The sequence below is a fragment of the Saccopteryx bilineata genome, chromosome 2 (assembly GCF_036850765.1).
Source record: "Saccopteryx bilineata isolate mSacBil1 chromosome 2, mSacBil1_pri_phased_curated, whole genome shotgun sequence".
Taxonomy (NCBI): domain Eukaryota; kingdom Metazoa; phylum Chordata; class Mammalia; order Chiroptera; family Emballonuridae; genus Saccopteryx; species Saccopteryx bilineata.
In genome coordinates, this window is record NC_089491.1 from 62,644,140 (window position 1) to 62,669,226 (window position 25,087).

The following is a 25,087-nucleotide window of genomic DNA, read 5'->3' on the forward strand; positions in this document are numbered from 1 at the left end:
CTCCCCCTATCTGGAGAAAGAGTAGAGTGTAAGGTGCTGCCCCCAGCGGCTCCTGCTTTGCTTACATGACCTGGGGTGGTGGTAGGGAGGTGAGCAATCACTGTTGTCAGCATGCTTTTGTATAAGGGAATCAGGCTAAATTGTGCGTCGGTAAAATGATGCAAATTGCAGTTTTTAAATTTATTTATTTATTGAAATATAAATAAATTCCATTCTCTCTAAATCTCAGGAATCAGAACTACATCTGGCAAAGGAAATAAAGCCTGGAGTCTCAAGGAAAGAATAGATTAGAAGAAGCCTTGAAAACAGGCAGCCACATTTGGATTTAATGTGGTGGGAAATAAAGATCCCTGGAGGGTTTCTGAGCATGGGAGCAATGTGATGAAAACAGTGAGTAAGGAAGATGAAATGCAAGTGGGACACATTGAGCGAAGGGCTAGAAAGGAGAGGAGGCAGTCTTCCAGGCCAAGGAGAATGAGAAGCAAGAGAGAATAGGGGGCTATTAGGAAAGGGGTTCTATATAATTTAATTAATACATGCCTACCCCAAAATCACTTTACTACCAAGTTATTACTAGCTTTTTATGCTTTTACTCTATTTGGAAAGGCAAACATAAACCTATGAGGAGCTAAATATTCTCATTAAAATGATAATATAAAATTTTATCTGTGAATGTAATGGTTTAACTGCATGTATATCTTGCTGAGCAAATAAGCTTTACCATGAGCATGTGGAACAGTTTGTGGGAGAGAAATCGAGCACAGAAAAAATATTAGGCCCTTATTCAGGAATAAACAAACACAATGAAAACAATTTTTAAAGCAGCCTCATGTAGATGAAGCCCACATGACAGAATATAAATGGCTGCCATCAAAGTGCAAAGTGGCAGCCAGAGTCTGAGAGTGTTCCTAACTCATCATCATATAGAACTCTAAAAGCACCTTAGTCAAGTTCTACAATGGCACGAAGGATAGGTTGACTCCTGGGTGGACCAACATTATTGTCAAAGCCCTACACCTTAAGCCATCATGTTCTTCAGTTCTTGCTGCAATGGTAAATGGTCCAGAGACTTAAAAGTTATTTTATCCAAGTTTAGATCTAGAGAGAGCCTTGGAGAACATGTGAACCAATAGCTTAAGAATATTTTCAAGCTGCACACCCCTTCTGTCAATTAAATCTAACAGAAATACAATGGATAAATATTAAAATGGGCTCCTTGAGGAAGGACTGTGAGGAAAATCCCTACTCATTCTCTCCCCTTTTCTGTCCCAATAATGTCCCCATATCCTCACAAGGCTAACATACACTCTGGTAGACCCAGAAGTCCTCCCCAGGAAAGCAATCTGCAAAAACACTAGAGTTTAGTATTTTTGTTTTGTTTTGGCTTCTTGTGACATTAAAAAATTGAAGCCCAGAAAGCTTAAAATAGAACTTTTATTTCTAGTCACTTATCATACTAAATAACCTAAAAAATCCTCCTTCTAGAAACACACAGAATTATTGATAAATACAAATACCCATTTACATATATAAAAGGAACTCTCAACTCCTTAATTTGAAAATATTGAAATAACTTATAATCCTCTAATTCCATGTCTATGCAAGTGTCCTAGACAGTTTAAAATTTTTAGTTGAGAGGCATCACTGGGTCATGGAATCACTTTGGTAAGTTGCAACCAGCATATTTTTTGGTGTGAAATAGACTAGATTAAAGTGGGGTATAACTGAATAGAAAATAAGGGTGAGTATTATTTTGAGAAACTTTTTTTCACATATGTGTGTATATACATATACAGACAATGCAGCAGATATATATGCTGGGTTTCCATATGAAATGTATCTTTAATTGTGGGTGTAGATAAAACTTTTTTTTTTTTTTTTTTTGTATTTTTCTGAAGCTGGAAACGGGGAGGCAGTCAGACAGACTCCCGCATGTGCCTGACTGGGATCCACCCGGCACGCCCACCAGGGGGCGATGCTCTGCCCATCCGGGCATCGCTTTGCCACAATCAGAGCCATTCTAGTGCCTGAGGCAGAGGCCACAGAGCCATCCTCAGTGCCCAGGCCAACTTGACTCCAATGGAGCCTTGGCTGCAGGAGGGGAAGAGAGAGACAGAGAGAAAGGAGAGGGGGAGGGGTGGAGAAGCAGATGGGTGCTTCTCCTGTGTGCTCTGGCCGGGAATCGAACCCAGGACTCCCACACGCCAGGCCGACGCTCTACCACTGAGCTAACTGGCCAGGGCTGATAAAACTTTTTAAAAAATTCTAATTTAGAGAAGCTTTTGTTTGTTAGTATAGGAAATACAATATACACGAACACTTGTGGAAGCATTGGTTAAATAACGCAAAATTAAAAGCACTCTAGGACTTCCAGTCAAAATGGTGGGATAGGTAAATACTGTGCTCATCTCTAACTACAACCACATCAAAATTACAACAAATAGAACAACCATCATTGAGAACAATCTGAAGACTAGCTGAACAAAAGTTCTATGACTAAGGATATAAAGAAGAAGACAGAATGAGACTGATGGGAGGGTCAGGGCCATGGAATAAGCAGGTCTCATACCTTAGTGTGGTGATTAAAAATTGGGAGAGATATCTTGGCTGTGGAGGTCCCCCCTGAGAAGCAAGGGTTCCCAAACCCGGCTCTCCAGCCTGGGAATACAGGGAAGAACTAAAATGACTGACTTCAGGGTATGGCTGACTGGAGGGCAGAGTCAGGGTGGTTTACCGGGATGGAGGCACTGGCAAGCACCATTGCTCCTTTGTTGAGCTTTTATTCCAACCCAGTCAACAGGTACAGGCAAATGCTAAATCTCAATTCTTCATTAGCTGGCCTAACACTGTTCACCCCACATGTGATTCCCTGAGGACTTGCCCTACCCAACTCTTACTCGAGACCTGAGCCTCTTCTAATGGCTTTCCCACACAAGTGGCCTGCCTTGGCTTGTGCTGCAAACTTTCCAAAAAGTCTCTCAAAGGGCCACAAACCCCAAACAAGCAGCAGTTGGTCTCTGCATGCCCTTACCACTTGCTAAGTAGCCGTAAGCCCAGCACAAGCAGCAACCAGTCTCTACTTATAAAACAACTTCCATCAAGTGGCTCCAAGTTTAGCATTAAGTTGCAGCCAGTGATGGTTTGGAATGTAGCATCAACTAAGCAGCCATAAGTCCAACGTAAGTTGCAGTTGGCCTCAGTTCACATTGTGATGCTCACCAAAGGGCTCCAATACTGGCATTAGAGGCAACTGGCCTTAATTTGCAGCATAGACTCTTCCAAGTTCCTCCAAAGCCCAAAATAGTGGTAGCCAACTGCAGGTGACTTTGTAGTAGCTGAGCACAAATAGCAGCCAATCCTGGCCTGCAGTAGAGCCCCTCCCAAGAGGCTCCAGAACTAACATACCCAGTGGCCAGCTTCAAATCACACCAGAGAACCACCCAACCAACTCCACAAATAACCCACCACAAGGGCAGACTCAGCTGGTGCCAGAACCCTGATAAAGTGACTCTCAGTCCATGGGATCAGCCCTCAAACAATAGCTTATCTGCTGTAGTCACAGCTAGTCCTCACAGCCAGCCTGAGGGTTAATCCCACCACAGATATGCCAATAATCAAGATTCAACTACAACAGGAGGGCACAGACAACCCATACAAGAGACACCTTTAGAACACCCAGGTCAGGTGACCAGGGATACAATGCCATGGGCCTCAAGGACACCTACTACATAAGGCCATTCAGCCAAGACTGAAAGATGTAGCAGCTCTACCTAATACATAGAAACAAACACATGGAGGTAGCCAAAATGAGGAAACAGACATGTACCAAACAGAAGAACAGGGCAAAATGCCAGAAAAAAAAGGACTAAAAATAAATAAGTAAAGGAGACAAACCATTTACCAGATACAGAGTTCAAAACACTGGTTATAAGGATGCTCAATGCACTTAGGGGGAAGAGTAGATGAACTCAGTGAGAACCTTAACAATGCGATAGAAAACATAAAAATGAACGAGTCAGAAATGAAGAATACAATAACTAAAATGAAGAATACATCAGAGGGAATCAACCACAGAGATAACATACCAAAAATACCCAATTGAAGTTCCAAAAAGAAAAAGAATTAAAAAAAAATAAGTAGGTGTAAGGGACCTCTGAGACAACATTAAGCATAAACACATTCACATCATAGGGGCACCAAAAGCAGAAGAGAGAAAGCAAAGGATTGACAATATATTTGAAGAAATAATGATAAAAAATTTCCCTAATCTGGTAAAGGTTGTCTAATCCAAGTCCAGGAAACACAGAGGATCCTAAACAAGATTAACCCAAAGAGGCCTACACCAAAACACATTATAATAAAAAATTCCAAAAGTTAAAGACAAAGAGAGAATCTTAACAATAACAAGAGAAAAGCAGTTAGTTATCTATAAGAAATCTTCCATTAAATTGTCAGCTGATTTCTCAACAGAAACTTTGTAGGCCAAATAGGGTAGGCATAAAATACTCAAAGGGATGAAAAGCAATGACTTACAACCAACCAATACTACTATATCCAGCAAAGCTATCATTTAGAATCCAAGAGCAGATAAAGAGCTTTTCAGACAAAAAAAAGGAGTTTCTCACTACTAAGCCAGTATTACAAAAAGTGTTAAAGGAATTTTTTAAGAAGAAAAGATAAGGCCCTGCCAGCTGGCTCAGTGGTAGAGCAGCAGCCCAGCATGTGGATGTCCCGGGTTTGATTCCTGGTCAAGGCACTCAGAAGAAGCGGCTATCTGCTTCTCTACCCCTCCTCCTCCTCACACTTCTCTCTCCACCCCCACCCCAGCCATGGCTCAATTGGAATGAATTGGCCCCAGGTGCTGAAGATGGCTCCATGGCCTCTGCCTTGGGTGCTAAGAAGAGCTTGGTTGCTGAGCAATAGAGCAATGTCCCAAATGGGCAGAGCATCACCCCCTAGTGAGCTTGCCAGGTGGATCCCAGTCAGTGTGCATGTGGGAGTCTGTCTCTCTGCCTCCCCTTCTCTCACTGAACAATAATTAAAAAAACCCATAAAGCCTGACCAGGTGGTGGCGCAGTGGCTAGAGCGTCGGACTGGGATGCGGAAGGATCCAGGTTCGAGACCCCGAGGTCACCAGCTTGAGCGCGGGCTCATCTGGCTTGAGTGAAGAGCTCACCAGCTTGGACCCAAGGCCGCTGGCTCCAGCAGGGGATTACTCGGTCTGCTGAAGGCCCACGGTCAAGGCACATGTGAGAAAGCAATCAATGAACAACTAAGAAGTCGCAACGCGCAACGAGAAACTGATGATTGATGCTTCTCATCTCTCTCCGTTCCTGCCTGTTTGATCCTATCTATCCCTCTCTCTGACTCTCTCTCTGTCCCTGTAAAAATAAAGAAATAAAAAAAAAAATTACATGACATTTAAAAAGAAAAAAAAAAAACCCATAAAAATTATGAATAAGAAAATAAATAAAAAAGGAAAAAATTCTCATTGGCAAAGGCAACCAAGTAAAGCAATTGTTCAACCAATGATAAAGCTAGCAAGGAGGTTAAAGAGCAAAAGTAGAAAAATCACGTGTAATTACAATGATAAATTAAGGGATACACACAAATACATATGCACAAATAAGTAAAAAATAATAACGAAAATAAACATGGTAAGGTGAATAAGCATTGTGGTGATGTTAGCATGTATTTAAATTTAAATTTGACTACATTCAAGTTTTTATACAGAGAGGAAATCCATTAACAAAATGTAAAAAATCTATGGAATAGAAGAACATGTTCACAAATTATGCATCTGATAAAGAGCTTATATCCAAAATACCTAAGGTACTCATACAACTTAAAACACACACACACACACACACACACACACACACACTACTGAAAAAATGGGCAAAGGACCTAAACAAACATTTCTCCCAAGAGGACATACAAATAGACAACAAACATATAAAAAGATGCTCAACATCACTAATCATTAGAGAAATGCAAATTAAAACCACAATTAGATACCACCTCACATCTGTCTGAATGATTTTCATCAATGAATCAACAAACAACAAGTGTTGGCAAGGATGTGGAGAAAAGGGAACCCTCCTACACTGCTGGTGGGAATGCAGACTGGTACAGCCACTGTGGAAAACAGTATGGAGGTTCCTCAAAATATTAAAAATAGAACTACCATATGACCCAGCAATTCTACTTCTGCACATTTATCCAAAGAAATCTAAAACACTAATTTGAAAAGATATATGCACCCATATGTTCTTGGCAGCTTTATTTGCCATAGCCAAGATATGGAAGCTACCTAAGTGTCTATCAATAGATGTTTGGATAAAGATGTGGTACATCTATACAATGGAATATTACTTGATTATAAAAAAAGAATGAGCCCTGGCTAGTTGGCAGAGTGGTAGAACATTGGCCCAGCATGTGAAAGTGCCAGATTTGATTCAAATCAGGGCACACAGAAGAAGTGACCATCTGCTTCTCCACCTCTCCCACTCCCCCTTTTCTCTCTCTCTATCTTTCTTCTCTTCACACAGCCATGGCTATAATGGCTTGAGCAACTTGGCCCCAGGCACTGAGGATGGCTCCATGGCCTTGCCTTGGGAGCCAACATAGCTTTGTTGCCAAGCAACAGAGCAAGTCCCAAATGGACAGAGTATAGCCTCACAGCAGACTTGCTGGGTGGATCCTGGTTGGGGTGCTAGCTAGCAGGAGTCTGTCTCTCTGCCTCCCTGGCTCCCACTTAATAAAAATAAATAAACAAATAAAAATAAAATAAAGAAGAATGAAATCTTATCACTCATGAATTGTGTCGACCTAGAGGGTATTATGCGAAGTGAAATAAGTCAGACAAAGACAAATACCATATGATTTTTAACTTTTTATATCTGGAATCTAAAAAACAAACAAACAAACAAAACAGAAACAAATTAATGGTTGCTTGGTGGAAGAAGTTTAAAGGGGTGAAAAGGTGAAGGGATTAAGAAGTACAAACTGACAGTTACAAATATAGTCAGAGATATGAAGTATAACATAGGGAATATAATCAATAAAACTGTAATATCGATGTAAGGTGTCTGATACTTGACTTATTTGGGTCATCACTTTATCAGATATATAAATGTATAATCACAAGTGATATACCAGAAACTGCAATATAACATAACTATAACTATAATACAATATAATATAACAGTGTATGTCAGTTGTAATTGAAGAATAAAAAATATTTATTAAAAGAAGCAATCTAATTGTTCATCAACAGAAAAATGAATATGCATATATAGTGGTCTTTTCATGAAACATTACACTACATAACAGTTAAAATGAATGGACCAGAGCTATGTTGCTGAAATCTAATGCTAAATTTAGAAAAAAGCCAGTTACAAAACAATATGTACAGTGTACTTCCACTTATTTAAAACTTTAAAACATGCAAAATGACGGAACCTGTTGTGGAAAGATATATGTGTATAAAGAAGTAGGAAAACATGCAATTTCAGGACAGTGGTTATCTATGGGGTAGGAGAAAGAAAAATGGGATGTTTTCTATGAAAATATGTACCCTGATTTATTAATGTCACCCCATTAGAATTAATTTAAAAAAAAGGAGGAATTGGCAAGCTGCACTAGGTCTGAAGTGAATTTGTCAAAATGTTAGGATTGCCTAGAACTCAACAGTGGCACATGGAGTTTTGTTTTTATATTATCACTACTTTTTTGTTGTGTTTAATTAAAAATATTTTTTTTGTAACTCCCAGGTACTCTCCTGAGACCAGACAGATGAGTAGGGAATAACACTGGGGAGCAAAATTTTTGTTGCATCCACAAAAACACTTTTTTTTTACCTAATTTGAGTGTGCTGATCTCAAATCTGACATTAGTTTTTCTCTGTAAGCTACAGTTTTTTTTTGCAATTCAAGACTTTAGGTTTTCATCTTATTGTACAATTTTCAACATTTAGTTTAATGTAATGAAGTAGAATGTCTTCTTGGGCATGATATTTGTGAAAATATAATAATTTATATAATGCAGCAAATAAATACACTAATACACTAAAAGATATGATTGCATCAGAATTTGTGTATAATTTCAAAATAGAACATATTAAAACACTTACTTTAATCATAAAATTTGTGCAAAACATATTTAAGTTCTATACAAAAATTTGCGTTTGTAGCTTTTGCGTTTGTGTACTTGTGTACTTGAGGATAATCTCGTTTGATGCTCCAGCAGTAGTCTGCTCATCACTAACAGTTCCATGATTTTGGGGAAACTTATCAAGTTAACTGTTCAGGAAGTGAATCTTAATGCTCATGTTACATCCAATGTCGCAGAAAGCCAAAAGCATCCTTTGAACCAGAAGTTCATAGTTTTCTGCTTTTTTGTTGCCAAGGAAGTTCTTTGTAACTGCCACAAAAGACTGCCATGCTGCTTTCTCCTCCTTATTCATCTTCCTGGCAAATTCATCATCACATATGAGGGCTCGAATTTGAGGTCCATTGAATACACCTGCTTCTATCTTCTCGAAAGACAAGGCAGAAAAAGCAGAAATAATATGTTGAAAGCATTCACTTTCTCTATTTAAAGCCTGAACAAACTGCTTTATTAAGCCAAGTTTGATGTGAAATGGAAGAAAAATGATTCTGTCTCAATTAACTACAGGTTCATTCATAATATTTTGCATTCCTACTTCCAGAGCTTCACGTTTCAGCCACTCCTCTGTGTCCAGTATTTCTCCTGAGCTTGGCTGTCCCACAAACACAGAAAGCAAGGATACTTTGTGAAATGTCTCTGTTGTCCTAGGAGGAACTTTACCATTTTAAGATCCACACAAATGATCCAGTTATAATCCTCATACTTCAGAAAGTCGAGGACAATTTTTATGTCATTCTTACTAAGTCAATTCAGGTTGGCTGAACTGCTGAGGGGTTAATTACTGCTTGGCATCAGAAGAAGACTCTTCAGATTCTACAACCATTTCTTTATGCATCTTATCAAAATATACTTGGTCACCATGTTCATTTTCTTCATCCTTAGAAGAAGTAAAACCATTGAAAACTGGAACCAGGAGTGTCTCAGAGTGTGGGATAGGTCGTATTGCTGAAGAAATATTAGTATATGCGATCATATGCCATTTTTTCTTGCTGATGCCCTTTGTATGGATCAGACAGATAACAGTCACTGCTGTGGTCCTTAGGTTCACGCCAAACCATGGGAATACCAAAAGGCATTTCTTTGCATTTTCCTTTTCTCCAGTCATGAAGCATTTTCTCACAATTATGACACACATATGAGGAGCCCAATTCTTGTCTTGATCACCAAGAACTTGAAAATAGGCAATAAATTCACGTGTCACAAATGATGAAATATTGCACCTTTGACACTGAAGTGTGTAACAACCACATATATAACAGAAAGTATCAGGACTATTCTTACATTTCCACCTATTTGAAGAAGCCATGATTCAATTTTAAAACAAAATAAGAGGGTATTTTTCTCAGATAATATTTTTTTACATTTAAAAACAACTACAATTATGTAAAAGTGATGTTTGTAAAACATTAATTGCCTTGTGGTTATGTTCAATCCAAGAGTCATTGCCCTTTAACTCCAATTTAAAAACCAATGCATGCCATTAACTATAACAAAAAGAAATTAAAATTGCCTAAAAACTAGAGCATGCACCAAAAAACGAATTTCAGATTTGGAATTAGCGATGTAGAAATATATAGAAACAGTTCTAAAACCTCATGCAACAGAAAATGGAAAAAAAAATTGTTCCCCAGTATAATCTGGAGGAAACACTGGACAGGAAGGATCTTGACTGAGCTCCAATCTAGTCTTCTTTCCACATGGCTCCTGGTTCATCATGATCTGTCTGCAAATAAAGGATTTGCGTAATGTTAGTCCTAATCTTAGTAATTTATTTTTTTTCTGATAGATATTGTTCTCCAAAGACCACCAGCCCACATCTCTCTGGCTATCAACAGTACAAAGTACACTAGCTCTACTAGGTTTAGCTTGTAGCTTCACAGTTTGTTACTTGGCTTTGTTTTGCAACCTCACTCACTCATTGCAACAAAATGCTGAGCCTCTGAAAGCTCATGAGAGAGAGAAGTCTAAACATGCAGAAAGTATGAGAGGGGGAGAGAGAAGAAGAGAGTCATAGAAAGAGAGAGAATCAGCTTTGTATGAGGAAACAGACAAACTTATAGGAAGTGATCAAATCAAAGCCAGAATATTGCTGAGAAACCATAAAACAAATACAGGGTGTATTTTAGATATGTATCACTTGAAACAGTGGGACTTTTATAGCCTTTAAGTACAAATAAACAATCTAACAGTAGGGAGTTCATTAAATTTTTTCTAGTCTATCTTACCACCAAAACAACCAGACAAATAATGCTTGGGTAACTACTAGAGAACTTTAGGCAGAAAGATCTATCACACTTTGAAAAATTCAGAACAGCAGTTTTCTTTATTTGTTTGTTTGTTTTTTAAATCACTACATCCTTTATACTCTTCAAGGTACATAAGAGGCACTTCCTTTTCTTCTCTCAGCATAACTTCCGGTTCAGCTTTAACTTTTCAGGTGGTCAAGTCAAAGCTTTCTGCTGCTGGAGGCAATAATGCTGACAAAAAGAAAATAAACCTTAGAGTAGAGGACCTGCAGCACATCATCCTCCGACTAAACAGCAAATTGTATGTAGTTGTATCTCTCTGATACTTCTCACCTGGAACACATACCAGTAATATGAACAATGACAGGCTCTGTGACAGAATTCCTTTGTTTTATCCAGAGCAAATGCAGCAACCACTAACACTAATTGAGCACATACTCTGATAAATTCTGCTTGCTAGCTTTGTTTTATAGAAAACAAAACTGAGACACAGGAAGGTTAAATGATACACATAAGGTCCCCCAGAAATAGTAGAGCCAGGATTTGGAACTAGCTGGTTTCTTCTAACAGACTGGGTTTCTACAGTTTCTACGTGCCACACTACATCTGGCAGGTGGTATTTAAAATAAGTAGAGGTAGTTACTGAGATGACAGCACCAAGTTATGTTAGGACCATGTCCCTCTGCTTCAGATACAGCAGCTCTAAGAGGTAAGTAGTCACACGCTGGTGAAAGTGAGGATGGTTTGTTAAATATTTATGACATGGATGGACCTTGAGAACATTATACTGAGTGAAATAAGTAAATCAGAAAAAGCTAAGAATGCATGATTTCACACATAGGTGGGATATAAAACTGAGACTCATCGACAGAGATAAAAGTGAAATGGCTTCTAGAGGGAGGGAGATGAGGGGCAGGGGTGGGGGAAACGGAGTACAGAGGAACTGATATACGGTGACACAAAATGATTTGACTTTGGGTGATGGGTATACAACATAATCAACAGTTCAAATGCTATAGAAATGTTTACCTGAAACCTATGTACTCTTATTGATCAATGTCACCCTGTTAAATTGAATTGTCTAAATAAAATGTAAAAAATCAGAATCATTTTTTAGAGCTCCTAGCAACCTAGAATATCTGCTACAGAGTCCTGTATGTCCTACCCCACCTTAGTTATGGCCAATTCTGCTACGTCCCTTACCCCTCAGAGAGCAAAAGTGGAGATGGACATGAAATAAGATTGGATAAAAATCAGAACGCTTAAGCTTGAGTGCAGTATTTCCACTAACTAACAAAAATGGCTTCATTTTCAGTTCATATCAGCTCTGTGAAATGAGAAAAAGAATGCCTAATACATAGAATGGGGAGGGTCAAACCAGGTAGAGGCACAGATCAATTTGCACACATTGTTGACACATGAGATTTTTTTTTCTTTATTCCACAACTCAAAACAGAACATTATAACAAAATACTGGAAACAATTATTCAAGATCCATTAAGATCCCAAAGAGCCTTCCTTTGCATTTAGAATCATTAACCTTGGTCAAGTCAGTTTTTCTTTCTTATTTCCATTTCTAAAGGGAGGAGTATTAATCACCAAAGTCTTTTCCAACTTTGATATTTTGTGTTTCGTTTTGGCCCAGATTTAGGAGAACTGAACTGGTGTTGCTAAATGGTAGTTGGGGTACTTTCCAGTCACCTTATTCTTCCAAAGTTAATAATTGTCACATTCCTAGGGTCCCAACAATCACACAGGAACCCAGAGGAAATCAAATAGCCCAGAGATATAATTACAATGGTTCTAACTGCCCCCAAGTTCAAGTGCTAAGAAAAGGGAACTGGATTCACCATTGAAGTCAGTGGATATCTGTTTTAGCAGGCAACCTGCTTTAAGTAGGGGTTAAAGTAGCGCTTTTGTTCTGGGTAAGGCCAGACACACGAGGAATACAGGGCAGAATGAATTTAGGGAGCTTCCAGCCCTGTGATCTATGTCACTGCTTCATTGATTAGTATCACTTGAAAATGATGTCATGTATGACTAGCGATGACAAGCTAGGAGCCAGGGCCAGTGGTCCTTCAGGCTTCCTGCCTCTTTCCATTGGTCTTTCCTAAGGTGACCAATCGTCCTGTTTTAGGGAGAACAGTTCTTCTTTTGTAAGTTCTGTCCTCCTTTGAAAAGTGTCCTCCTACATGTCCTCCTTTTTGATATTGGAAGACTAATCTGTAAATGTCCGTATTCGATCGATACAGAGTCGATCTATTGCGTTTGATGTGATGTATTTGTACCTAAATGAGTACTTTTTTCTTAAAATTATTATTAAAAATAGGCATGTAAGCATAATTACAATATAAAATATTACAAATGTTTTTATTATGCATTTATCATATTATAGTATATTATTGTTGCAATGAATAAAGTGTTTCTTTTATTTATGATATTGTTTTCTTCAATTTATTTCTGTCCTCCTTTTCATTGTAAAAAAGTTGGTCACCTTAGCTTTTCCACAAAAAGACCCTTAAAGTGTGACAAGTGTAACTTGAGGGAGTGACTGAAGCATGGTCCTGAAGCAGCTTCAGGTGCTGGCTAAATGCTTCAGCCATGGTGCTGGCTAAATGCTTTGACAGTCCCTCCAGAATAGGGCTGATCCCATTCCAAGGGAAGGTAGCCCTTGGGGAGCCTAGGGATGTGGCTGAGAATGATAGGTCCATTTTTAAAGGAAAAGGGATAATCATTCTGATCACAGTCTATTACACAGACCCTTCCCCAGCCAGCCTATCCCCTGGGTTCTAACAGGCTGAAGCAGATGATAGGAAAAGTCACTCATGTAACACATAGCCCTGGCTTGCAGCTTCAAGATGCATCATAATGCCTGTGGCTGGAACAGGTACAATGAAATGAGCATGGGTGGCTTCCTGAATCACTGTGCTATGGACACACACTAATGATTCATTCTATGTCTCTAGCACTCCATGCTCAATCTGCCTGGGGCTCCTGCATTGGCCCCTGTCTCCCGGACTCTTCATTCCAACACTCCACTTGTATTTTATACAGAACGTCTCTTCTGAAATAATTTTGTTCATGTATTTTTCTGGTTTATTGTCTATTTTCCATTTAGAATGTTAACTTAATGAGATCCAGCATCATCTGTGTGTTCTCCAATATATCCCCAGCACTTAGAAAAATACTTAGCAGATAATAAGGGATTAATAAAAATTAGAAAAACTAAATAATTTGTTAATGAGTTGATTAATTCTATTTAGGACCTGTGTGTACTCACAGTGGTGAGATTTTAAAGCTCCAGGGTGGCTTTCATAGGCATTTTGAATATCTCACCACTTCATGAGTCATCCCCTGTCCTCTCTCCCATTAAAGGTCTGAGATTCACTCTCTGACCCATAGGGACTGGCTCCTGACAGTTATATTAATACTACATAACTCCTTCACTTAGGAATAAATTTGGTTTTAAGTAACAACAATAACTATGGCCTATCAAAGTACACTGTGATTTCGACAAATAAGTTATCATTTTTGCCAAATAAGAACAAACCAGGAGGTGTGTAATTTAGTGTCAGTGTGGGTACTCAACCATAGAAGGACCCTGGCCCTTTTTCCTTTGTACCCTCTGTTCCTACCTAGCATGCAACTTTCATCTGGTGCTTGTTATTTCATGGTCACACAATGGTTGCATCATATCTAAGTTCCAGAGGAGAGGGGGAAAAAAGGAGAAAGAGCCGTGCCAGGTATGTCTGTTGTTCCTTCTATTTGGAAAACAAAAGCTTTCCCAGATCCCATATCCAGCCACCTTCTATTTATATCTCCTACATCAGCACTGGGTCACATGGCCACCCCTCTACCAATTACTGACAAAGGGAAATGAGATTACTACGAATGTTTTAGACTGTCACATTCATCCTCTGGGGTTGGAGAAAGGACCTATTCTCCTTGAGATCAAGGTATTGCCACACTCTCCTCAACAAACAGATGTGCCATACCTAAATGAACTAGAGTAGACACTTGCCCCAAAAGTAGAGCTGAGGCTTACAGGCATTGAGAGGCAAAGGCAGATCCCTTGAGCTGTCATGTTTTTAAACTTTAAAATTTGGTTGTGCAAATTATTTAAATTCTATCATATGTTCAAATATATTCACAATGTAGTTTCTTTTTTATTTTCTTGAGCTAGCTCAAGATAGATTCTGTCATTTAAAACTTAAAGGTCTTTGTTATAGAAGCATCTAACTACTAACATTTTACCTGAACACCAGGCTGTGCTGCGTGGGTGCTGCAAAGTGTCAGACAACCCACCCGCGCCTTCAGTAACAGTTCTTTGTACCTAATACTTTGCTCCTCCCGAGGTGACCCAAACATTGAGACTTTATGTTATCAGTTTGACAACCTCCTCCTCCTCCTCTTCATCTTCAGATGGTATTTGCTGAGGCTCCAAGGATACAGAGAGACCTGCTGAGTATACTAAAGGCTTGCCTGTGGCAGAAGAATAGGGGCTGTGTAATAACACCCACATCGACCAGTGAAGGAATGGAACTGTTGAGATGTCACATCACAAATCTATGGCAAAGGCCAAAAATATATCGTGCCTTCCAATTATTAGCTCAGTACTTTTCATTTTTAAGCCACCTGATTATTCAGGGGACACACACACACACGCACACACAGCCCTCTACACCCCTACAAGTAAGAATGACCCTGAGCAAAAAGCCTGGCCAGTCAAGCTTAGTGTTCCATTCCTGCTAGTAGCCACAATGAACATTTTATGAGAGACTGTAAGGATTGTCATTCAAGTATTCTGTAAGGATATCTCTACAGATCTCTTATTCTGTCATCTGTAAACTTTATCTACATTCTTTTTCAATGTACATATGTCTTCAATTTATGCAAATTGATAGAAATTTTTTAATGTACTGATTATAGAAAGAGGAGAAGGGAGAGAGAGAAACATTGATATGTTGTTCTGCTTATTTATGGATTCCCTGGCTGACTCTTGCCTGTACCCTGACGTGAGATTGAACCTGCAACCCCAGTGCATCAGGACAATGCTCTAATGATGGGCTACCCAGACAGGGCTACGCTAATTTTAGACAGGATTTTTCAAAATGTGTGGCTTGCAACTTACATGTTTCACATGAACAAATGGTTTCATGACTTTGAAAATGTCTGGTTAAAGAAAGTTAAATGGCTCTTTCATTACAAGACATTACAAAGCCTTTAATATTCCCATATGCATAATGAATATAGCTAAGAGAGGGATAAGAGAGGGATTTAGTGCATAGCATCTTTCAAATTTGTTTAACCAGAAATATTTTTCCTTGGCATATATTGAAAGGCTGGTGATTGAAGAGATATGCTTTGGGAAGCACTGTTAGGGGGAAGGGTGCAGGGGTTAAATCCTTGAAACTACCACCTCTTTTAAGTATCAGGAGGCATATTCTATGACTTGAAGTAGGCCATGTCCAAATTTATATGTACACCTAGTAAATGTTACTAGGTACTTAGGATCATCCTTTAGTCCCCTGTTCCTGAGGTCTATATCACAGCTACAATCTTGAGTGAAAAGCACATTGAGTTAGGAGGGGGTGAACTTATGATCTTGAGCTGATCATTAGGTTCCTTTCTTCAAAAGGAACATGATAAACCATATGAGAATAAGAAGAATGAAGTTATTACTGAAGTTTCAATACCTTATTATTTTTCTTCTGTTCCAACCTTAAAAAGTAACTTTTATCAATGCAAGGGTGTGCAAGCCATACTGACCAAGTGACATGATACATAAAAACTTATTTGTTTTGTTTAGATCCACCTTTTCTAAAGACCACTTGGTACAACATAACATAAATATCCTGCTTCCCAAGAGACACAAGATGGTGCTGGAGTAGGCGGACGTACCAACATCTACCTGCCAGAACCAAAGTGGATTACAAACTAATTTTAAGAACTATCATCTGGAAAAACAAACTTTGGACTAAACTAAGAGAACTCTTCAACCAAGGAACACTGAAGAAGCCACACCGAGACTGGTAGAAAAGCGGAAATGCGGAGAGGGCTGCCCAGCTCCCCGGAGCAAACGGCAGCAGGGAGAGACTCGCATGGCGGGAAGTGAGTTTAACAGAGGGGAAAGTGTCCTGAGATCTAGGAATAAAGCCCCAGACTGCAGTCCCAGAACCCAGAAGAGGCATAAGGACAGTATTTAGCTGGAAACAAGTCAGGATACTGTTTGTGAGAAAGAGTCTGATTTCTCAGACCCAGGATCCCTCTTAAAGGGACCGCGCAGAACATCTCTCACAACCACTCACCTGGGGCTCCTGGGGATGGGGAGAGAGAGGCAAGGACCAGAGTAACAGGAAGAGAGTGTAATCTAGGAGGCACAGGGAGAAGCATATTGGGATATAGCCACCCTAACCCCTGGGACGAGCCACTCCCCAAAGCTGAAGTGAATATTTCCCCCGGAAACAGCAATACCAGCAAAGGGAAGCAGGAGAGTAGCCAAACAAGTTTCCCCGCGGCACTCAGAGCAGATTCGCATAGAAGAAGGGAGCTTTTGGGGCTACAGTAGTGAGTCTTAGGGTCCGAGCTGCAATGCCCCCACCCACACGGCTGAGGGCGCACCAGAGGGCGGGCAGCAGCAGGAGACAAAAGCGAGGTTCTGCTGGCAGGGGTGGAAGCCAGCTGGCCACCACTGGGCTCAGGTGTGAGCTCAATCTTGCCCAGCTGGGGAGAAGGGGGCATGCAAAAGCAGTCAAGCTCAGCTGCTGGCAGCCTGTAATCCAGCCTGTGGGAACCCCAGAAAGGGAGGAGACCAGCCCCTGAGCAAGGGCAGAGGAGCACAGCCTTGCCCCGCCCATGCAACTCAGGCTTGCGGTCTGACTTGGTGGCTGGCTCTTCCTGCGGGGGTGGAGCCAAAAGCCCAGAAGAGGCAGAGTTCTGCTACTGAGCTGAGCTTGGGCACGCAGTCCTGCCTGGCAGTAGAGCCAAGGCTAGCAGCCGCACCTCGAGTGGGCTCCTCCTGCAAGGGCAGGGCAAAAGCCTGGAAAAAGGCAGAGACCCGCAGCTGAGCAAAGGTGCTCACCAGTGCCCTCAGGACCAAGCATAATGTCACACACGGGGGCAGGGCAAAGGCCAAGGCCACCAACGCTTGTGCACCCGAGCACATGATCACAGCCACTCCAGTGAAGAGAAAATGCGGAGGCAGAAAAATACAACACAAATAAACCAAGATAAATCCCCAGAAAAGGAACTAAGTGAATCAGATATAACCAAATTACCAGATGCAGAGTTTAAAATAACAATTGTTAGGATGCTCAAAGATATTAGAACAACCATAGATGGCCATTATGAAAATCTAAATAAAGAGATAACAAATATAAAAAAGGACATTGAAATAAAAAAAATCAGTCAGAAATGACAAATACAATATCTGAAATAAAGAATACAATGGAAGGAATTAAAAGCAGGATGGATGAAGCAGAGAATTGAATCAGTGAGTTAGACACACGATAAATAAAGGCACAGAAGCAGAGCAGAAAAAAGAAAAGAGACTCAAAAAGTCTGAGGAAACTCTAAGAGAACTCTGTGACAACATGAAGAGAAATAACATCCTCATCATAGGGGTTCCTGAAGAAGAAGAGAAAGAACAAGGGATAGAGACTTTGTTCAAACATATCATAGCAGAAAACTTCCCCCAATTAAGGCAGGAAAATATTTCACATGTTCAGGAAGCACAGAGAACTCCATTAAGGAGAAACCCAAAGAAACCAACACCAAGACACATCATAATTAAAATACCAAAGCTAAATGATAAAGAGAAAATATTAAAAGCTGCTAGAGAAAAAAAGACTATCACCTTCAAAGGAGCCCCCATAAGGATGACTTCTGACTTCTCAACAGAAACACTTGAGGCCAGAAGGGAATGGCAAGAAATATTCAAAGTAATGCAGAACAAGAAACTACAACCAAGACTACTTTATCCAGCAAGGCTATCATTTAAAATTGAAGGAGAAATAAAAAGCTTTACAGACAAAAAAAAAAAAAAAAAAACTCAAGGAATTCACTGCAACCAAACCAAGGCTGCAAGCAATGCTAAGGGACTTGTTGTAAAGAGATCAAAGGAAAAAAAGAATATAGCAAAAGAGGAATACAGTTTTAAAGAAAAAAAAAAGGCAATAAACAATTACATATCAGTAATAACCTTAAATGTTAATGGATTAAATGATCCAATCAAGAGACATAGGGTAGCTGCGCGGATAAGAAAACAGGACCCATACATATGCTGTCTACAAGAGACACACCTTAAATCAAAAGATGCACACAGACTGAAGATAAAAGGATGGAAAAAAATATTTCATGCAAATGGAAATGAAAAAAAAGCTGGGGTAGCAATACTTATATCAGACAAAATGGACTTTAAAACAAAGACCATAGTTAGAAATAAAGAAGGTCACTACATAATGATAAAGGGAGCAATCCAAAAGGAAGATATAACCATTATAAATATCTATGCACCTAATATAGGAGCACCTAAATACTATAATAGTAGGGGATTTCAATACCCCATTAACATCATTAGATAGATCCTCAAGAAAGAAAATTAACAAAGAAACAGCAGACTTAAAGGACATATTAAATCAACTCGATTTAATAGATATCTTCAGAACCTTTCACCCTAAAACAGCAGAATATACATTCTTTTCAAGTGCTCATGGTACATTCTCTAGAATAGACCACATGTTAGGGCACAAAAGCGGTCTCAACAAATTTAAGAAGATTGAGATCATATCGAGCACTTTCTCTGATCACAATGGCATTAAACTAGAAATCAACCACAATAGAAAAATTGAAAAACATTCAAACACTTGGAAACTAAATAGCGTGTTATTAAATAATGAATGGGTTAACATTGAGATCAAAGAATACATTTAAAAAATTCCTAGAAACAAATGATAATGAGCATACATCAATTCAAAATTTATGGGACACAGCAAAAGCAGTCCTGAGAGGGAAGTTTATAGCATTACAGGCATATCTCAAGAAGCTAGAAAAAGCTCAAATAAACAACTTAACCCTGCATCTAAAAGAACTAGAAAAAGAACAGCAAGTAAATCCCAGAGCTAGTAGAAGGAAGGAAATAATAAAGGTCAGAGCAGAAATAAATGACATAGAGACTAAAGAAACAATACAGAGGATCAATGAAACCAGGAGTTGGTTCTTTGAAAAGGTAAACAAGATCGATGAACCTTTAACTAGACTCACCAAGAAAAAAAGAGAGAGGACTCAAATAAATAAAATTAGAAACAAGAGTGGAGAAATAACAACTGACACAACAGAAATACAAAATATTGTAAGAAAATACTATGAAGAACTGTATGCCAAAAAAATTGACAACCTAGATGAAATGGACAAATTTCTTGAATCATATAATCTTCCAAAAATCAATCTGGAAGAATCAGAAAACCTAAACAGACCAAATACAACAAATGAGATTGAAACAGCTATCAAAAAACTCCCAAAAAAGAGAAGTCCTGGGCCTGATGGCTTCACAAGTGAATTCTACCAAATATTCAGAGACGAACTAACTCCTATCCTTCTCAAGCTATTTCAAAAAATTCAAGAGGAAGGAAGACTTCCAAACTCCTTTTATGAGGAGAGCATAATTCTGATTCCAAAACCAGGCAAAGACAACACAAAAAAAAAGAAAATTATAGGCCAATATTCCTGATGAACTTAGATGCAAAAATCCTCAACAAAATATTAGCAAACCAGATCCAGCAATATATGAAAAAAACCATACACCATGATCAAGTGGGATTTATTCTTGGGAGGCAAGGCTGGTACAATATTCGCAAATCAATCAATGTGATTCATCACATAAACAAAAGAAAGGAGAAAAACCACATGATAATTTCAATAGATGCAGAAAAAAGCATTTGATAAAATCCAGCACCCATTCATAATCAAAACTCTCAGCAAAGTGGGAATACAGGGAACATACCGCAACATGATAAAGGCCATCTATGACAAACCCACAGCCAACATCATACTCAATGGGCAAAAATTAAAAGCAATCCCCTTAAGTTCAGAAACAAGGCAGGGGTGCCCCTTTCACCACTCTTATTCAACATAGTTCTGGAAGTCCTAGCCACAGCAATCAGACAAGAAAAAAAAAAAGGCATTCAGGTTGGAAAAGAAGAAGTAAAACTATCATTATTTGCAGATGATATGATATTGTATATAGAAAACCCTAAAGTCTCAGTCAAAAAACTATTAGACCTGATAAATGAATTCAGCAAGGTGGCAGGATATAAAATCAATACTCAGAAATCAGAGGCATTTTTATACACTAATAATGAACTGGCAGAAAGAGAAATCAAGGGATCAATCCCCTTTACCATTGCAACAAAAAAAATAAAGTACCTAGGAATAAATCTAACCAAGGAGATTAAAGACTTGTACTCGGAAAATTATAAAACATTGATAAAAAAAATCAGGGAAGATACGAATAAGTGGAGGCATATACCGTGCTCATGGTTAGGAAGAATAAACATCATTAAAATGTCTATATTAACCAAAGCAATTTATAAATTCAATGCAATACCAATTAAAATACCAATGACTTACTTCAAAGATATAGAACACATATTCCAAAAATTTATATGGAACCAAAAGAGAACATGAATAGCCTCAGCAATCTTGAAAAGGAAGAATAAAGCGGGAGGTATCACACTTCCAGATATCAAGTTATATTATAAAGCCATTGTACTCAAAACAGCATGGTACTGGCATAAGAACAGGCACATAGATCAATGGAACAGAACAGAGAACCCAGAAATAAACCCACAGCTCTATGGACAACTGATATTTGACAAAGGAGGTAAGGGCATACAATGGAGTAAAGACAGCCTCTTCAACAAATGGTGTTGGGAAAATTGGACAACTTGCAAAAAAATGAAACTAGACCACCAACTTACACTACTCACAAAAATAAACTCAAAATGGATAATAAAAGACTTAAATGTAAGCCATGAAACCATAAGCATCTTAGAAGAAAACATAGGCAGTAAGCTCTCTGACATCTCTCGCAGCAACATATTTGCTGATTTGTCTCCACAGGCAAGTGAAATAAAAGACAGGATAAACAAATGGGACTTTATCAAACTAAAAAGCTTCTGCACAGCTAAAGACAATAAGAACAGAATAAAAAGACAAACTACACAATGGGAGAATATATTTGACATTGTGTCTGATAAGAAGTTAGTAACCAAAATTTATAAAGAACTTGTAAAACTTAATACCAGGAAGACAAACAATCCAATCCAAAAATAGGCAAAAGAAATGAATAGACACTTCTCCAAAGAGGACACACAGATGGCCAATAGGCATATGAAAAAATGTTCAACATCACTAATGATTAGAGAAATGCAAATTAAAACCACAATGAGATATCACCTCACACCAGTCAGAATGGCACTCATCAATAAAACAACACAGAATAAGTCCTGGCGAGGATGTGGAGAAAAGGGAACCCTCCTGCACTGCTGGTGGGAATGCAGACTGGTGCTGCCACTGTGGAAAACAGTATGGAGATTCCTCAAGAAATTAAAAATCGAACTGCCTTTTGGCCCAGCTAAACCACTGTTAGGAATATACCCCAAGAACACCATAGCATTGTTTGAAAAGAAGAAATGCACCCCCATGTTTATGGCAGCAAAGCCATAATAAAGTTCACAATAGCAAAGATCTGGAAACAGTCCAAGTGTCTATCAGAGGATGAGTGGATTAAAAAGCTTTGGTATATATACACTATGGAATACTACTCAGCCATAAGAAATGATGACATAGGATCTTTTACAACAACATGGATGGACCTTGATAACATTATACTGAGTGAAAGAAGTAAATCAGAAAAAATTAAGAACTATATGATTCCATACATAGGTGAAACATAAAGATGAGACTCAGAGACATGGACAACAGTGTTGGGGTTACAGGGTGGGGGGAGGAGAGGGAGGGGGTTGGGGAGGGGAGGGGCACAAAGATCATGGCTTTTCAGCATTTGCCATATTCCCCCTTTAATCTATAGACAGACAGCAAATATTTACTTATGGTGTTTCCACTATAAAGACTGCTGTCTTAGGGACAAATGCTGATGAACTATGTCAGCAGTTCCTCCTTCTTCAAAGACTTATATGTCAACATTTCATGTTTCATAGGACATAATCAAGCTCAATCCATGCTCCCTGGAGCTTTACAAGGGAATGCTCTTTTTTTTTCTTCTTCTTTTTTTTTGTTGTTGTATTTTTTCATTTATTTATTTATTTATTTATTTATTGTATTTTTCTGAAGATGGAAATGGGGAGGCAGTCAGACAGACTCCTGCATGTGCCTGACCGGGATCCGCCTGGCATGCCTACCAGGGGGGGAATGCTCTGCCCATCTGGGGTGTTGCTCTGTTGCAACCAGAGCCATTCTAGCACTTGAGGCAGAGGCCATGGGGTCATCCTTAGTGCCCGGGGTGGCTTTGCTCTGGTGGAGCCTTGGCTGTGGTAGGGGAAGAGAGAGACAGAGAGGAAGGAGAGGGGGAGGGGTTGAGAAGTAGATGGGCGCTTCTTCTGTGTGCTCTGACTGGGAATCGAACCCGGGAATCCTGCACACCAGGCCAATGCTCTACCACTGAGCCAACCGGCCAGGGCCTAGGAATGCCCTTGTTGATCAAGCTACCCAAAAGAAAATTATATGGAGCAACCATGACAGACTGAGCAAGTCAGTCTCAAACTATTCATCACCAGAACGCTGCAGCCCGGTGTAAACAGTTTCAACTTTCCTGGGAAGCAGCACGGCAGATTGGGAAATCCTGTCCAAGGGGTCCTATACTGCCCCTTCATTTGGAGTTAACCCTCAAGGACCCCTACCAGGACAACTTTGGCAGATTGATGTTACTCATATACCTTCATTTAGCAAACAGTCGTATGTCCACATTACAGTAGATATATATTCTGGGTCTATAGTAACCTCTGTCAGAACAGGAGAGGCTGCTAAGCATGTTATAGCTCATTGTCTGTATGCATTGTTCTATTATTGGATTTCCTAAACTGGCTAAACTGAAAATGCTCCTGCATATGGAGCAAAAGCATTTACTGTATTTTGTCATGCTTACAATCTTTAAAGTTAAGGTATTATTAAAGTGTACTCAGCAAACATTTTAATGTCAATTTAAAAAAAAATTTTAAAGGGGGTAGTCATATCTTGGAACTCCTATGGGTCTACCATATCATGCTTTTTACTTAAAAAAATTTTTTTTTACATTTCTTTTGAATGCTGATGAACAGGAGACACCAAATCTTTTTTGCCTGCAAACTACTACCTTCTTTATTAGATCCAGCTAATAACACTGTTTTATCTTTTTCCAAATAGCTCCAGATATATGGAAAAGATTTATATAGGTGGATGGGGATCCTCAAACCCCTCAGCAAGATCTTCTGAGCATGGCTTTTAAGATACCTAGAGGCAGAAAAAGCCCAATAGAGATCAGGGGAACTACCAGCTTTTAGGATACACCCTTAAAGGCTCCAAAGCCCCAAAGGGGTCTCATAGGATGCCAGCTGGGTCCTGCTTCAATAGTGGAAAGGAAGGTCATTGAGCTAAAGCCTGCCAGGCTTACATGCCTCTGCTGTGAGGAAACAGGGACACTGGAAGGTAGGCTTCCCCCTCGCTCCTCTAAGGGAGGGTTCAGTCTCTTCCAGCCCTGCTCCAGCCACCTATGACCTAACCTTGCCCAGAATGCTGGGGTTTGCCACTGAAGGCTGAAGGTGCCCAGGGCCGTTGGCCCCATCTACGACACTGTGGACGAGCCTAGGGTATTTCTTCCAAGAAGCAGGTAAACTGATCTCATTTGCACAAGGGCCACTTAACTATGTTTTGCCTGAATAGTCAGGTTTTTTATTCTTTCCTCAAAGATCTCTGTTGTGGGTGTTGATAGTCCTATTTTCTGCTGCTTTGCTTAATATATAGTGTTTCCTTTATCCCTCCTCTTTCCCCCTTTTGCCAACTTCTATTTTGAGTCTACCTTTGCCACCCAGCTTAGTGTATCCCAAGGTTCTCTTTACCATGCCACAGTCGCAGAGCTCCAGGGAAAAGCAACCTGGTCTCATCTCTCCAGGCAGAGGAGAACAGAAGCTCCATATCCACGCATGCTGCAGATGGCTTTTCCAGTCTATCTGAATCATTACCAGCTAGAAGCAGCAGTCATTGGGACTTGGACATGAGCTGCAAAGTATAGAATGGTGACAACAATTCCACTGCCATGCGGACTTTTCCTGGATGTGGACTTTTCCTGGACTCCTGCTCCCTGTGACAGCTCCTAACAGACTGAACTGTGGTTGGGTTGCATTTTCAGGGATTTGGCATGGTGATGGGGCCAACTTGGACTTGGTGAACATGTTAAGGACACTACTCTTTTAGGGATTCTTGCTGTATTGGCCAAGAGTTTGCTTAAAGGCTTTTAATCACTGTAAAAAAAATAGAAGACTGGATAGGGAAGATGGGGCACATATACACCATGGTATACTATTCAGCTAGGAGAAATGATGACATCGGATCACTTACAGCAGAATGGTGGAATCTTGATACATTATTCGGAGTAAATAAGTGAATCAGAAAAAAAC